The sequence below is a fragment of the Camellia sinensis genome, chromosome 12, assembly GCF_055761805.1.
Source record: "Camellia sinensis isolate YWXY chromosome 12, ASM5576180v1, whole genome shotgun sequence".
Taxonomy (NCBI): domain Eukaryota; kingdom Viridiplantae; phylum Streptophyta; class Magnoliopsida; order Ericales; family Theaceae; genus Camellia; species Camellia sinensis.
In genome coordinates this window covers 90,100,455-90,112,417 of record NC_138972.1, presented here as the reverse complement: position 1 = coordinate 90,112,417, position 11,963 = coordinate 90,100,455, and the positions used below count along the sequence as shown (strand labels likewise).

The window sequence follows — 11,963 nt, the reverse complement described above, 5'->3', positions numbered from 1 at the left end:
TATATATATATATATATATATGTAAAAGTGACAAATAGGATATTTTGTTCAACTTTTGGGCGTTCTTGGAGTTCTTGTCGAGAAAGAAGAGAAAAGGGGTTCCAAGTTGGTTTTTCTTAGGTTTGATCTAGTATAAACCATTTTTGACCCCTAGTGCTTTAGATCAAAACGTAGAGGTCGGAAAAGGTGTCGTTTGACTCCAAAAAAATTTAATTTATGTTGCCGAAAAATTTGAAAGCTTCTTGGCTTGAGGTAGAGATTTTTCCTACACTTCTTTATGTACTTTTATTTGATTATATGGAACTTAGAGTTGTATATAATTTAATTAGAATTTTTGAAAATTTTGTGATTTATTTGCTTAAAAGGAAAATTTTGAGAAAAATAAAGAGTTGATGTCCAAATTGCGAAAGTGTAAACTTGGAATATGTTTGTAAGGTTATGAAAGAGCTATGTTTTAAATTTCAACAAAAACTGATTTCGATTGAATCAATTTTGAAATTTTTACCGATTTACGACCAAAAGAGCATTTTTAAAGAAAACAAAAGAATTATGTTAAACTTTTGGGGCTTTTGATCAAAATAGGATGTCATAGTTGAATAATGTTTGGAGAATGAGTTTGGAAAGAAAATGATATTTTCTTGGGCATTAACGGTATTATTTTGCTTAATGTATCTGTTGGAATAAAACTGACACGGTTAGTGAGAGGGAGATTTATCCTTTGGATTGGGCCGTGGTAATGACCGGGCAGATTTGGGCCGAACATAGTTGGGCCGTGGTAGCATGGGCCTGTCCAGAAGGGTTTTGCTCGATTAAGGCAAGGCATGGTTGGACCGAGCTACTTGGCTTCAGGGTACAGAAACCGATTGAGTGATGGTTCGGCTGAGATGTCCGCTGCCACACTGGGTTCCACGGTTCGTGGGTTAGCCCGGCAGGAAGGCCGATGGCTAACCAGCATGAGCTGTCCCGAGCTCGGCTATGCCGGAATGCAACCGAGCTTGGTAGTCATTGAGCTTGGCAAGCGGAGCGCTCTGGCTAGCAATACAGCACGGCCCTTGGCAATCGAGATGTTGCAGCCCGGCTGCCGAGCTCCTACTAGTGTGGGCTAGCAGTTTGGTTAGGTGATGTTCAGCTGGATTTGCGCTGACAGATAGGATAGCAGCACCACGTGTCGAGAGATTAATGAGAGTAGATTTGGAGCGCAGAAGGTATATAAGTGAGTCTGCGCCCCCCATGCCAGAACAGATGAACATTTGGTGAGATTCACACTAAACACTCAATCCTCTCTCTCTCTCTATCCCTGTGTATGTCTAACTTGATCGTCAGAGGGGTATTCCAGCCACACACCATCGGGTAGCTCACCGTCATTGTACTCGTAGGTCGATCGGACAGGCAGGAGCTTAGAAGAAAAGAGTACGGGCTTGCCGAAATATTTGCTCCCCGTACAATTGGCGCCGTCTGTGGAAACTTGACAGTAAAAATCTTGTCTTCCAGGCTCATCTGATCGCCGTCTATGGCGAACAACGACGTGATTCCGTTGTCTGCCATCGACAGAGTTACCCCAGAGTCAGGCAGACGGAGATAAGGACATCCCGCCATCCTTCCTATGGCGGACCTAGAGACTTCTCCAGGGGGACATTCAAAAGACACGCAGGATAAGCGCGGAAGAAGCTTTGGTCATTCACGGAGTCCAGACGGTCACTGGTGGCGAAGAGAATCGCATGCCAAACGACTGGAAAACAAGCTAATGGACCAAGACGCTGTCATCCGGCGAATGGCAGCGGAGATGGAGGATCTTAAGTGGCATGTCAAGGGGAAGGGTGCAGCTGGAGTGGGAGACCACAGTGAGCGCACCCAACCTCGCCGTTTAAGAAGTCAGAGCTAGCGGCGTACTCCGTCCATCTCAATCACCAGAAGTTACAAGGTTGGAGATTCTGACGCGCACGTAGAGAAGTCCAGCGTGCAAGACAGCACCTATTAACCCCCACGTTCGGCGATGACGTCGAGGTATTCTTATTCTGCTCGTTCAGAGGATTTGTGTGAGAACCCGAATATAAAAATTAAGTAAATAATTAAATAATAATATTACAATCTCAAATATTTTGGTGGTGAATTTTAAGGTGCAAATTAAATATTATTGGAGGATCTTTAATTAATTTTTAAACCTAAAATAAATTTATGGTGAAAGTCATTGATTTAGAAGCAAGATTTATTATTAAAAAAAAAAAATAGAGAAGAGGGTGTGACTTGAACTCTAGACCATAAAATTAATAAGTTAGGCTCTTACCATTTGAGTTGCATGTAACTTATATATGTATTTTGTATATTTATCTATCTATTTGACCTATGTGTGCCCACCACTAGTATAAAATAAAATAAACACAAACCCTAACTCTTGTTATAATTGTTTTCCATAACACTAGCAGCCCTAGCAGCCGTGGGTTTATGAAGGAAAGAGAGGGGTTTTTCAATCATCAAGATTATTGTTGTAGCCAAGAAGGAGAGCTTTGGGTGTGTTGTGCTGTGTGGCCTCCTAGGTTTTCTTCTCTTCTTTCTTTGTTCTTCATCCTTATTCTATAATTATTTTATTCATTCATGGAGAGGTTGTAGATTTATGTATTTTGTAAATATCACTACAAGAAAAGGGGGTAAAAAACACGAAAGCATTAGCGACGGCGCTTTTCCCGTCGCAAAAAATGGTTTTTTGCGACGGCAGCTTAAACCGTCGCAAATGAGGGCTTTAGCGACGGCGTTGTCCCCGTCGGTAATAAAAAATGCGCGGATAGGAAGTAAATGCATCAGTATTAGCGACGGATGTTTTTACCGTCGCCAAAAGCAATGTTTTGAGACGGCGTACGGTTGTTGTCACAAATATTTTACATATTGCGACGGCAATTGTCCATCGCAAATAAGTCTAAGTTAAACGGCGTCGTTTTATGAATAAAGTACTTGACATTTGTGACGGTGTAAAACCTACCGTCGCAAAAAGTGAAATTTTTTTTGCCCCCGCTCTTCATCTTGCCGCTCGATCAAAAAGTGTAAAACCTATCCAAATCCCTAAATCTGTGAAACCAATTTCTTTCCCCTAAATCCCTGCGAAGCCGAACGGCGAACGGTGGTGCGGTGGTGTGGCGGTGCTGCGGCGAGGACGACAGGTATGCTCTCTCTCTCTCTCTCTGTATAGATATATACAGATCTGTATTATCTCTATATATATGTATATAAATCTGTATCATCTATATATATATTGATAATATATACATTATTAAATCTGTATATATATATATATAAATCTGTATCAATATGTATATATAAATCTGTCTCATCTTTATATATATATATATATATACATTATTAAATCTGTGCATATACATTATTAAATCTGTATATATATATATATATAAATCTGTATCATCTTTATATATATATATATATTGATATATATATATAAAAATATGTAAATTAATATGTATACATTATTAAATCTGTATATATACATTATTAATATGTATACATTATTGAATCTGTATATATACATTATTAAATCTATATATATATATATATATAAATCTGTATCATCTTTATATATATATTGATATATATATATATATATATATAAATATGTAAATTATATATAAATATATATATATACATTATAATTCTAATTACATTGATATTATAAAATCTGTATATTTAAATAAATAATAATAACATTTATGGAAATCTGTTTTCATTATTATATATAAATATATATATATATATACATTATAAAACTAAAATCTGTTTTCATTGTTTTCCAATCATTTTATTTTTTTGAAAATAAATAATAACACTTAATTTGTATATTTAAATAAATAATAATAACATTTATGGAAACACTCATTATTTCCAATCATTTTATTTTTTTGAAAAATAATAAACTTTTAAAAATTCACAACCTATTTTTATATATGTAAAAAAAAAATTAGGAAAAAAAATTGAACACGAAATGCAACCAAATTAGTCCAAGAATAGTTTGGTCAGGAGGAAGTGACTCTACTTGATTTCATTTATGAAAATTAGGAAGGTAACATGGAAAGTAGTTCTGTAGTTGTAATATTTTCTCCCTATATGTTTATTTTCATATATTTGACTTTCTATATGAAGAAGGGTGTGCATTTTCATGTTGAAAGACCAAAGTGTAATCAGAATTGTAAATTGCAAAAATGGGCTATGAAGAGTCTATTCTTTTTATTTGTTGTATTTTATAATAACACTGCTTGCATTTTCGAATGTAAATGGTGCTCCTATTTCGTTTTGTGATCCGTCTATATTGGTTTTGAACTACCTGGTTGTTTCCTTTGAATATTGCAATTTCAACTTTTTGATAATTGACAAAATCTTTCTATGGAATAGAAATCCTAAGGTGCAACTTTTGTTATCCCCTTGTTGATCAAAAGGAAACCTTCCTGAGCTGAAACTTTAAGTTCCAGTCACCACTCTATCGACAAGTAATGGTTCTGTGCTTAATTTGGTTATACTGTACATCTATCTAGTCTGTGAACTTCATAACCATAGCTAATGCAGTTCTGCTATCATTTCATTATATGTAGTTTTTGCATTTTCTTTCAAGGAGAGCATATCTTACAATGTTCCCAACATGTAGCGTGCGAGGCATTTAAGTATTTACGTTACCTGGTTGATCTTTGCTGGTGTGTTTGTGGAAGTAATTTGTAGTATGGAAAGTAATTGGGCCTCCATATATATAGATAGAAAAGAAACTTGGACTGGGCTTTCTTATTCTACTTTGTTACATAAGATTATGTATGTGATGTTCAAAATTATAATATACAGAATAATGATCCATTTTTATTAAATAATTTTTGAGACAATATACTTGATTAGTGTGTTTTTGTATAACTCATCTATCAAGTTCATAAATAATGCCGCATAGTATTATGGAATACTAATAATTTGGAGAATTCTACCATACACATCCATTTATCATATGCATCATTAGTTATGTCATTTTTTTTTCCTTTAGTTATCATGAATTATCTTCGTTAATTATGATATTGTTTTAGTTAAGACTTACAAGATCTGTGGTTGTGCCTCATGTGGTGTTTGGTTATGATTTATTTATTTTTTAAGTTATGACTCAGAAAGTATGAAATTATATCATTTTTTATGTTCTCCTATTAAATCGGTAAATAACTAACTAGGATAAGACTACCTACCTATTTGAGAGAAATTGGATGGATAGGTATCATGGTACATGAATACATAGGTATTATATTTAGAGTTACTTTGATGAGATATTTTTGTGGATGTGTACAGATGATGGATAAGAGTTGGATCGATTTTCCAAATAGGATGTCGAGCGAATACATTAATGGGATTGATGAATTCCTTGTGTTTGCCTACACCAATAGGGTTGAAGGTTCGATGATCAGTTGTCCGTGTAGGAAGTGTGAGAATCGATACTATTTTGTACGAGAGGGTGTACAGGAGCATCTGATTTTGAATGGTTTTTTTAAAAAATACAAACATTGGATTAATCATGGGGAATCTTACGTATCTCTGCATGGTAATCGAGAGAATGAAACATTAGCTAATTCAGACATTGGGGATGATATGATTGGAATGATACAAGGGGCTATGGGAAATCCATATGCCGATACAAGTGTTAAGGGTGATGAACCACAGGGGCCTGGTCCCCATGCATTTGAACCCCAGCTCGGTCCAAATGCAGAGACTGCAAAGTATTTCAAACTTCTTCAAGATGCACAAAGTGAATTGTATCCGGATTGTCAGAAGCTCACATCTTTGTCATTCATTGTTCGACTTTTACATTTGAAGGTGCTTAATCAGTGGACAGACAAGTCTGTTGACATGCTGCTTGAGTTATTGAATGAGACGTTCCCGTTAGGTGTGAAACTCCCGGACTCATATTATAAAGCTCAAAAGGTCACAACAGATTTGGGCTTCACGTATGAGACGTGGGATGCATGTCCCAACAGTTGCATGTTGTTTCGAAACGAGGACGCCAATCTTGATAAATGTGTCATATGCAACAGTTGTAGATGGAAATCAAATGGTGATGGTGGTTCAAATGGTCCTAACAAAGGTGGCAAACGAATAGCTGCAAAACAGATGAGGTATTTTCCTTTAAAGCCAAGGTTGCAGAGGTTGTTTATGTCATCCAAGACGGCCAAGTTAATGAGATGGCATGCAGAGGAACGAACTGATGATGGTGTCTTCAGGCATCCTGCTGACTCCCTTGCATGGAAAGATTTTGACCGTCGGAATATTGAGTTTAGTAATGATTGCCGAAGTGTAAGGCTTGGCTTAGCATCTGATGGTTTTAACCCATTCAGAACGATGAACATAGTTCATAGCACTTGGCCTGTTGTGCTCGTTCCATACAACTTGCCGCCATGGATGTGCATGAAGCAACCATTTCTAATTTTAGCCGTGCTTATTGACGGCCCAAAAGGACCTGGTGACAAGATTGATGTGTACATGCAACCGTTGATTGAGGAGTTGAAAGAACTATGGAATGAGGGTGTGTCAACATTTGATGCATCAACAAATCAAATGTTTCAAGTGCATGCAGCTTTACGGTGGACAATTAGTGATTTTCCTGCATACGCAAACTTGTCAGGATGGAGTACTAAAGGCGAATATGCATGTCCTTGTTGCAATAAGGAAACTACATCGTGTTGGTTGAAGCATAGTAGGAAACAATCATACTTGGGTCATCGCAGATTTTTACCTACTGGCCATAAATTCCGGAAGGATAAAGTATCATTTGATGGTACTCGGGAAGTCCGACTCAAACCTAAATTGTTGTCTAGAACTGAGATGTTGCTATAATTAGAATCTGAGGGTATTTTAACCCAATACAAGAGGGATGAACTTAAGGAGAGGCATAGGAGACAGGTAGAGAAGGAGAAAGCTGGACATCGCACCCACAGTTGGAAGAAAAAGAGTATCTTTTATGAATTGCCATATTGGGAGCACAATCTAATAAGACACAACCTCGATGTGATGCATATAGAGAAGAATGTTTGTGACAATGTGCTGTGGACAATATTAGGGGTTGCAGGAAAATCGAAGGATGGCGTTAATGCTCGGCGTGATTTACAAGATATGAATATTAGAAAACCCCTACATTTGCAGTTAAGAGGGTCGAATAAAGCCTATTTACCAGCAGCACAATTCACGATGACCAAGGATGAGAAAGATTTGTTCTTGAAAGTGTTGAAGGAAGTAAGAGTTCCCGACGGCTATTCATTCAATATATCACGTCGTGTGCGCTTACATGATAGAAGTATTGGGGGTCTTAAAAGCCACGATAGTCATATTCTGATGCAACAACTTATTCCATTGGCTATTCGAAGATCGTTACCGAAGAATGTAATTGAACCCTTGATTGAATTGAGCAATTTCTTTAGACAATTGTGTTCAAAAGTGAATCGTGCGACGGATTTGCAATATATTCAAGATCGTATCCCTATAACACTTTGTCATCTAGAGAAAATATTTCCTCCGAGTTTTTTTGATATAATGGAGCACTTGCCTATACATCTAGCTGATGAAGCCTTATTGGGTGGAGCGATTCAGTTTCGATGGATGTATCCAATTGAGAGGTATCTTCTTACTTTGAAGTAATACGTGCGTAATAGAGCTCATCCTGAAGGATCAATTGCTAAAGGATATCTTATGGAAGAATGCATGAATTTTTGTGCACAATATCTCAATGATGTGGAAACCAAATCTAGTCGACCCGTGAGGAACTATAGTGGTGCTGATAATTTGGGTCATGCTATTGGTGAAAACACAAGCTTTTATCTTGATAATACTTCTTGGGAACAAGCTCATCGGTACATCTTATTCAATACAAGCGCGGTTCAACCATTCATAAAGTAGGTTAAGTCACTCACTCAATATTTTATTATGTTTTATTGAATTTTCTACAAAATTTTTTGTATTGCTAAAATTTCAATCTACACAGCGAACACCTTGAAGTACTTAAGCTCAAAATGCCTCGTGTTGACGATCATCAGCTTCGGCGTGAACATTTTGAAACTTTTCACATTTGGTTCAAGGAACATGTATGTATTTAACTCTATAGATTCTAGTTACTTAAGTCGAACTACATTTTAAATTTTACATTTTCGTGTAAAATAGGTCCAAACTTTGCGAAGGACTACTGATGTCATATTTTCTGAAGAGATTATTCTATTGGCAAATGGTCCTCATAACTTGGCAAGGAGGTTCAACAGGTATATACTGAATGGGTTTCGGTATCGAGTAAAGGCCATGGATGACCATCGAGCCACACAAAATTGTGGTGTAGCTTTGAAGGCAGATACCATAAGTTATGCTAGTCGAAAAGACAAGAATCCTCGTGTGGGGTCTGTGTACTATTATGGACAATTGACAGATATTGTTGAGATTCGATATTCCAATGAGAAGAAACATGTGTTGTTTAAGTGTGATTGGATTGACAACATTCACGGAAAGAAAGAAGATGTCTTCAATTTCACGCTGGTGAACTTCAATCATTTGTTGTACCGAGATGATCGAATTACCAATGAACCTTTCATCTTGGCGTCCCAAGCAGAGCAAGTTTGGTATGTTGCAGACCCGTTACAACCAGACTGGCAAGTCGTGGTGATGATGTCTCAAAGAGGTTTATTTGATATGAGTTCGACTGATCCACAAATCGAGCCATACATGAGCCAACAATTGGAAGAAAATATAATGCTTCGTGATGAAGAAGTTGGTTGGGTGAGGGAAGCCGCAGAAGGGGAAACAGTTGATGTTCAAATAGGCTGATAGTGGTGGAAACATTAGTAATTCAATTAAGGCCAAGGTTGTAGTTAATCATCAATTTCTTAATTTACTTTGTCTTTGTAATTGTATTAGTTCAATTAATGTCATATTATAGTTGACGACAAACCATTGTCTATGTTTCTAATGTCAATTAATGTTATATTGCTTGCAGATTATTATGGGAAGGAAGAGGAAGCCTGATCATCCCCGGCGCATGATGTCTGATGTGCTACATAACAGGACATCAGTAGCACCACCATCAGAGGAGGCATCACATCGGCCACTATCGGAGGGGCCTTTAGTGGCACCACAACAGCTACCATGTACTCAGCCTCCACGCCTACCATCGATGCGTCCACCATCAGTGCCACCACAGCAGCTACCATCATCAGCTTATGAGCCATCCGCAGGTATATAAATTTGCTTTGATTTGTATGAAAATTATTTAAACATACATTTATTTATGCTCATTATATATAACTTGTTTATTCTCATTGTATTTTGCAGACCCTTCGACTTCTTCACAGCCCACCTCAGGTTTATGTGATATGATTTGTATTCACATTATTTAAATTTGCATTTGTTTATTACCATTACATATTGTTTATTGTTATTGTATCTCACAGGTCATGTTAGTTCTTCATCAACCTCGACTAGGCGTGGTAGAGGATGTGCCAAGGGCATTAAAGAGTGGGGTACTGGTAAAAAGCTAGACATACAATTTGATGGAAATTACTGCCCAATAGGGGATAACGTGGCTAAGTTAACTACTCAACTTGGCATTATTATGCGGAATGGTAACATTGTTCCTCTTACTTTTCTTGACTGGAACAATGTGCCTGATTATATTATTGATGCTATTTGGAAGGATGTGAAGGTAAAAGTATATTTTTGTCCACAAATTCGAATTCCAAAATTGTGTTATTATTATTTAAACTTTGAAATTGTGTTTTATAGGACAATTTGAATATATGTCTAGAGGAGTACAAGCCAATCTGCATGAAAAACTGCAACAGCATATGGAAGGATCACAAGAACAAGCTTAAGGCTAAGTATTTCAAGCCTAGAAGTTCTGATCCTAATCTGAAGGATGATGTTCCTATGCACATTGTGCCAAGCCAGTGGGAAGAACTTGTGGAGTATTGGCGTACTTCCGATGCTGAGGTATACAAATAAGTTATATTTATGATATGTAAACATACAAATCATATTTACATACTTACATTTGTCGAACCTGTTATAGAAAATCGCAAGTAGGAACGCTAAAAATCGGCGAGCTCACGGCATAGCTCATACCACAGGGCGTACTACTTTCTCTCAGATACGGCATGAGGTTTACATTTTATTGTTATATTTTTGTATATAAATAAACATTGTATATTTACAAATTATTTACATTCTAATTTTCATATTTCTAAAAAAATACAGATGACCAGTAAGGGGGAGTCTACTGATAAGATGAATGTTTGGCTTATGACGCGTAGAGTAGATGACCCAGAGGTTATTCAGACCTTGGTAGTTTCCAAACACCTTTGATTGTATTTAAAGTTTATTTTTTGTGTGTCAACCATCTTAATTTGGCATATACTTATATGTCTTATTCAATACAGGATGAGTTTAATCGTCAACTCTCTATGCTACTTGAGGATGGTCGGACTTTGGAGGCTAGGAATGCCATTTTCCATGAGTTGATAGGTCATGACGGACATGGATATTGTCGCATATACGGGAGAATTGTGCCTCGGAGAGCGGTGTATAAAGATGGTGCTGGGCCATCATAATCAACACCCCAGCTATCGACTATTGATCAGATCACGCAGAAGGTTCATGCAGAGCTAAGGGATGAGTTGAGGGAGGAGCTGCGAGCAGAGTTCTCTACACATTTACAGCAGATGAGAGCTGAGATGATGGCCTTAGTGTCACAGGGGGCAAGTGTGGATCCCAACAGACAGGTTCGATATAAATTAAATTGTTTGATAGTTCAATTTTCACACAAGATTATGTATAAAATTCGAATATGATTACCACATTATGTATTGACTATCATAGGTTCCAGATGCATCGAGTGGCCACCGGGCATTTAGGGAATCTACAGAAGACGAGAATCCATATACACCACCACCAGAAGATCAGGTATAAAATGTATCTTTGCATTCTAAGCTAAAATGTATCTTTGCATAATTTAGACATTCTAAGTTAAAGAGAGACTTGTGGGAGAAAACGGGGCTCGAATCGGGTTCCCGGTTTGGGAGTTAGAGCCGGATTTCACTTTAGGCAAACTAGTTCCTTAACAAACTTGAATTCGAGGAGTTAACGCCCCAAAATCACCAAACGGCGTCGGTTTAGCACGAAACCTGGCACACACGACCGCCTAAGCACGAGAGACTTGTGGGAGAAAACGGGGCTCGAATCGGGTTCCCGGTTTGGGAGTTAGGGCCGGATTTCACTTTTCACTTTTGGCAAACTAGTTCTTTAAGAAACTTGAATTCAAGGTGTTAATGCCCCAAAATCACCAAACGGCGTCGGTTGAGCACGAAACTTGGCACACGCGACCGCCTAGGCAGGAGAGACTTGTGGGAGAAGACGGGGCTCGAATCGGGTTCCCGGTTTGGGAGTTAGAGCCGGATTTCACTTTAGGCAAACTAGTTCCTTAAGAAACTTGAATTCGAGGAGTTAACGCCCCAAAATCACGAAACGGCGTCGGTTTAGCATGAAAGCTGGCACACACGACCGCCTAGGCACGAGAGACTTGTGGGAGAAGACGGGGCTCGAATCGAGTTCCCGGTTTGGGAGTTAGAGCCGGATTTCACTTTTGGCAAACTAGTTCCTTAAGAAACTTGAATTCGAGGAGTTAACGCCCCAAAATCACGAAACGGCATCGGTTTAGCACGAAACCTGGCACACAACCGCCTAGGCACGAGAGACCACGAGAGACTTGTGGGAGAAGACGGGGCTCGAATCGGGTTCCCGGTTTGGGAGTTAGAGTCAGATTTCACTTTTGGCAAACTAGTTTTTTAAGAAACTTGAATTCGAGGTGTTAACGCCCCAAAATCACTAAACGGCGTCGGTTGAGCACGAAACTTGGCACACGCGACCGCCTAGGCACAAGAGACTTGTGGGAGAAGACGGGGCTCGAATCGGGTTCC

The 11,963-nt window shown here is 38.1% G+C and overlaps 3 long non-coding RNA genes across 3 annotated transcripts; all 3 read left to right on the top strand.

Moving 5' to 3' along the window:
* Positions 1 to 7,851: 7,851 nt before the first annotated feature.
* On the top strand, positions 7,852 to 8,262 carry LOC145804210 (uncharacterized). Its single transcript, XR_014345839.1, has 3 exons — positions 7,852 to 7,904; positions 7,994 to 8,093; positions 8,170 to 8,262. It is a non-coding gene; the product is annotated as an uncharacterized LOC145804210 (long non-coding RNA).
* Positions 8,263 to 9,189: 927 nt separating this feature from the next.
* On the top strand, positions 9,190 to 9,598 carry LOC145804209 (uncharacterized). The gene is made up of 3 exons (XR_014345838.1): positions 9,190 to 9,227; positions 9,325 to 9,354; positions 9,444 to 9,598. It is a non-coding gene; the product is annotated as an uncharacterized LOC145804209 (long non-coding RNA).
* Positions 9,599 to 9,778: 180 nt separating this feature from the next.
* On the top strand, positions 9,779 to 10,301 carry LOC145804208 (uncharacterized). Its single transcript, XR_014345837.1, has 3 exons — positions 9,779 to 9,981; positions 10,061 to 10,150; positions 10,246 to 10,301. It is a non-coding gene; the product is annotated as an uncharacterized LOC145804208 (long non-coding RNA).
* The last annotated feature ends 1,662 nt before the right edge of the window (positions 10,302 to 11,963 follow it).